Genomic DNA, 5,044 nt, shown 5'->3' with positions numbered 1-5,044 from the left:
AGCATGTGGCTGGCAGGGAAAAAATCATTATGACAATCCTGTTTATTTGCAGCTTGTAAAATTTCTGCAAAGCTCAGCCAATGATCCCAGTAGGCTGACCTTCATAACTCAGGGTCTAGTTAGGGAGAAAGAGCAGGAGCACTTTAAAATGAAAATGAAATCCAGACCTGTTGAGTTTCATAAATGTCAATACAAAATGCTGACCAGCACAAAAATCACAAGCAGGAAAAGAGCTCGTATACTTTACTGTGGCTTGTACATGCATGCATACCTTTTAAAAGAAATTGCATAAGAGTTGAGCTTAAAAAGGAGCCAAGCTGAATTTGATCTTCATTTTTGGGAGGTTAGCATTTAAAAAGTTAATTAAAAATATTATAATTATCTTTTCTTCTCCAGTTTTCTATGAGTCCAGAAGCAATGTTTAGGCTGAAGTGGTTTGTGTGAGCATACTCAAAGACAAATCCAGGTTTTGGGGTACTTCTGTAGTCTAAAAAGATGTTGAGACATTTTTGGCCAAATATTTTAGGAATTCTACCAGCAGCAAACATGCAGTCTAATGTTAATTTCTCAGTATCCCCATGTCTTTCTCTCCCTCTCTGCTGCCTACAAAAACAAATTAAGTGTCTTTAAATTGTGCATATGCACCAAAGATTTTCATTCTTAGGATTTTCATATTTACCTGAGCTATATTTCAGGCTAAGTAATAAGCTTCAGTAAGAAATTTTTTTTTGTTCTCTTGAAGTGTCTGTGTATTGCTACAACAGTATTCTGACCTTCCAGCACTGTCATGCAATGTTAAGTAATTTAAATAAAACTCAGAAAGTTCAGCTCCTCTTGGTAGTAGATTCCACATACTGTGGTCCATATTCAACTCTCTTGAAGCTGAAAGAGGCTGGAGGACCCAAATAGCTTGGATCTAGAGAGATGTCCTCACTTGTGTATTGTGTTTTTACTTTTCACTAAGGTCAGGAGACAAGAAGAGGTTCACCTCTCCTTGGCCTTCTGGAGGAAAAGTCTGAGGAGGAGATCCCAGCCCCAAGTTTCTGCATGCTCAGCCCCCTGTGTGATTTTTCTGATCATTCTCACTGAAGAAAGAGGGCTGCTGTTTCTTTGCAGTGGTTTGCTAGGGTTTCTTATTAGGAAGATGACAGATGCTCTAATCACATCCGATGCTTAGGCAATGTCCAGAGAATGGCATTAAATAAAATTAATTCACCTGAGTAGTGAATGACTGAGCAAGCGATCTGTAGCAGGAAATAGCCCTGGAGATGAAGAGGGGTAAGACAGGAAGATGCTTTTAGTGTTAATAAAGAGAGGATTTCAGGTTCTCTCCTTGGTCTCCCTGTCTTACTGATAAGGCATCCCTGGTTTTGAAAAGTCATCAAGGTAAATAACCCTGAGTTACTTTTCCTCGTCATTCCCTTCCCTCTCCCTCATCCTCCTTACAGCTATTCTTCCAGTTCTGCGGACAAAACTCACTCTTTTGCTTCACATCTCACAGTTGCTATAAGTCCAGCACTGAGTATTTCCAGTGCTGACACACTCCTTCTGCTACTGGTTTTCAAAAATGCTCCTGCCAAGAAAAAAGTAGCCAGCCCAAGCATAAAAAGGAGATAAATTTACTGGAGAAGCAATAGCAAAACAAACATGCAGGTGATATTTGAAAAAATACTGGCAGGTACTTTTGGCTGAATTCAAGCAATTTTACATAGTACCAGAGCATGACACTCTTTTAGTTTGTATTCTGAGCTCATCCACTTTTCACGGGTTAAACCTGATATATTCTAAGTATTATAAAGAAGGTTAGCTGTGTTCTTACCCTTTATTCTCCTTACTTTGACCTCCTATGCTTCAACCTTCATAAATTGATGGATACATAATTCTGCAATAATTTATGCTTCCTCTGTTTGCATTTGTCTACCTGTTCCATTTTGTACCTTGACTGGACAATCACCATCTATCCATTTTTTTTTTATTTCATAATTCCATTTTGATTTTATCACTGACTTGTAAAATGTAGCTATAGAAGATTTTAGATTCATTCTCTACTGAGTTTAATAATTAGAAAAGTTTTTATCAGTTGATGTCAATTTAGTTATTCTTTTGCTGATTAAATAATCATATTTTCCTGAGTGCAGCTCTGTTCTATCTCTGAAGAGTAGTCTACATTTTAACATTACCAGGTTACCATGTTTTATAACATTTCAGTGTCCATTAATCTTTACCTTCTGATTGGCAGTCGATGCCTACATCTAAGTCCTGAAATATACCTGGAGGATCATGAAAAACAAAGGTAATGAGAATGGCAGATACGACACCATACTGTGAATGTATATAAACAGAGCACAGGGGTCAACCCGGCAGTCCATCGTTACTTAGATTCCATTCAGCTAATCAAGTTACCTTTTCCGTTTCATACCCACAGTTTTCTGATACTTGTAGTTCCATTCTTTTCACTGTCATAGAACTGAAGCAGGGTGCTTTTCTCCTTCTTTTTTTTTCCCTTTGGGAGACTCCCTTCTTTTTAAAATGATTTATTTGGTCTGAGCTGAGTTTAGATGGCAAAGAAAATATTGGTTTTGTTTCTTTATGCATTTATGAACTTATTTAATAAAAGCATTAGTTGATAAGTAACAACTCCACATTTTAACTATTCTGGTCAAAACGTAACTGGGGCTAAATCACAGCTGTCTTATCCAAAGATAGAAATAAATAATATAAATAAAAATGTAATAAATAATTTTAAAATTATATAATACAAATTAAATATACAAATAATAAATTATATATGATATAGATATAAAATATAATAGAAAATATTGTGTGATTTTTTCTTCATCACAGCCATTCTCACAAATGCTTGATTGCACTTGTGTACTCAGTGCTCTGGGGTTACTTCCATTTTCATAATGCAATCTGCACAATTAGGTGTGACTTAAGAGTCAGACCTGAGTCAGAGATCTCAAACTGGGATCAAAGGGAATCTTTGAATAACCTTTCCTGGATATATTTTTTTTCTTCTAGAAAGGATCAAAAGGACAAAGCCCAGTTCCTCCACCCTAGCAGGTGGTCAAAAAAAAAAAAAAAAATCAGAATGCATCCCATGCTCTCTTTCTCTTCATTGCTCTCCCTTTTTGTGAAGCAGCTGGCTCTGTTCCAGACACTTTGAACAGAAAAAGAGGAAGAAAGAGTAGAGCTATAGTATCTGGTGCTCCTTGCCCATTTTCTACCTCCCATTTACTTAATCTTTGAGAATTGGGTGAACAGTCTGCTTTTGCCCCCTGTTCAGACATACATGCTAAATCTTGCTTTTTGCACAGCTAAGTAATGGCTATGACAACCTAATTCTTTCTGAACTTCTAGGCAGTTCTCAGAATATCATTGCTGCTTGATTTGATGTTATTTTTTCATATCTGATATGTAAAATGTTGGATGCTGTTTTAAAAGAAAATTTAACTGAATGATATTAAAGAAGCAGAAGAATCTTCAGTAAAATACATGATATCACTTCCAGTTTATTTCAGAACAGGATCAAAAGATCCAGCATAACAACTATCTCCTTGCAGAATATTCCAAGGCACAGTGGTAAGTCCCTTTGAAATCAGATGTTAGATATAGCAATGCTTATCAAACCAATACAATTMAATCTCAAGCTGATATGTAGAGCATTATATAAAGACAGTAAATGCAACATGCTCATGGAATGGGTCACATACAGCTTATATGCAAGAAGTAAGATCTGAAAAAAAAATCAATTGCATGCTTGATCAGAAGTGAGTGACAAGAGAAAGAAAAAGAAGAAGCCAAGACAGGCATAATATGCTTTGTGTATCTGAGATGAACAATAAATCAGTCTAATTCTGTCAGGCAATCCAGCACAGAGACCTTTTTGTATGGCATGAACTGAACGGTCATGTTTCCAGAAGAACAGTCACAACTTGGAAATGCTGTTTCTGTGGAGAAGACAAAAGAGCAAACAAAAAGCAAACATTCAGAGAAAATGAAAGGACAACATCAAGAGCATGATAGTGTCAACTGTTGAGATAAGAATCAATGGCACGGCATGGCTAGAAAAGGTCCTAGGGTCAGAAACTAAAAAACCTCCCTTTCTAGGCACTACCAGTGCTTTCTTCTCCTTTCAGCTTGTGTGCTGGAGTGCCTGGTGGCAGGGAGGGTTTATGCTGAGTATGGTACTGCTCATGCTACCTGTGAGTATGCAAGCCAGGCCAGAAGGCTATGAGTCAAGGACTAGAGGCAAAACTGTACTATTCACTTCAAAAAGTCAAAGCTCTAAATGTAGAAAAAATGTGGAAGAGGGGCCTTGAGAGCCAAGTGCTACAACCTCACCTTTTTTCAAGTTCAGCTGGCAAACTTTTGAGAGGACACATAGTTATTCGTGTTTTCCAAGCATGCTGGCAAAGCAAGCCCTGTAGTATGGACAGCAAGGCAGGCTAAGCAGACTTTACAGCTCTGCATAATTTAGTTCAAGGATTATGTACAGCATATGTAAAAAAGTGACAGAGACAGCATTGAACCTTGAGGATTAAGGAGCAGCACAGCAAAATACATCAGCATGAATATTAACCACTCTCTCAAAGTGACAGTTAGTTTGCTGTGATTCCCTAGTCAGTAATATTAAACAGTATACTAACATTTGGAGAAAGTAGTATGATAGTCTATGTCACATTATTATATTGAAGTGATTGTTTCATTAGTATAATGCAATGTTATTCTTCAGCAAGACAACCAGAACAAATATATACTCATAAATACAGGGACAATTCCCAAGACAAAATTCCCAATGGAAATTCAATAAATGCTCCCTAAGATGAGCAGGGAACTATAACTGAGACTAATTTTGTCAAGATCATTCATTGCTGTGTGGATGGATGCTCCAAATTTGTAAACTTACATGTAAACTTGGAGTAAGATTTTCAGGATAATCTTTGCTCAGTCCTGCTGCCATTTATGTGCAYATTTATTTGTCTATGCTTTGCTCAAAAAAATGTCTGTCATTTGTGGCATGTTGGGGTTAAGAAAAGAT

General features: G+C 36.9%; 1 long non-coding RNA gene across 1 annotated transcript; it reads right to left on the bottom strand.

Annotated features, from left to right (window-relative positions):
- Positions 1-3,499: 3,499 nt before the first annotated feature.
- Positions 3,500-4,509, bottom strand: LOC112973032. Its single transcript, XR_003255862.1, has 2 exons — positions 4,348-4,509; positions 3,500-3,953 (listed from the first exon to the last, which is right to left on the bottom strand). It is a non-coding gene; the product is annotated as an uncharacterized LOC112973032 (long non-coding RNA).
- Positions 4,510-5,044: the final 535 nt, after the last annotated feature.

The sequence above is a fragment of the Apteryx rowi genome, unplaced genomic scaffold (assembly GCF_003343035.1).
Source record: "Apteryx rowi isolate R43461 unplaced genomic scaffold, aptRow1 scaffold_517, whole genome shotgun sequence".
In the NCBI taxonomy this organism is placed as follows: domain Eukaryota; kingdom Metazoa; phylum Chordata; class Aves; order Apterygiformes; family Apterygidae; genus Apteryx; species Apteryx rowi.
The sequence above is the reverse complement of the archived record's forward strand: the minus strand, read 5'-3'. Positions and strand labels throughout refer to the sequence as shown.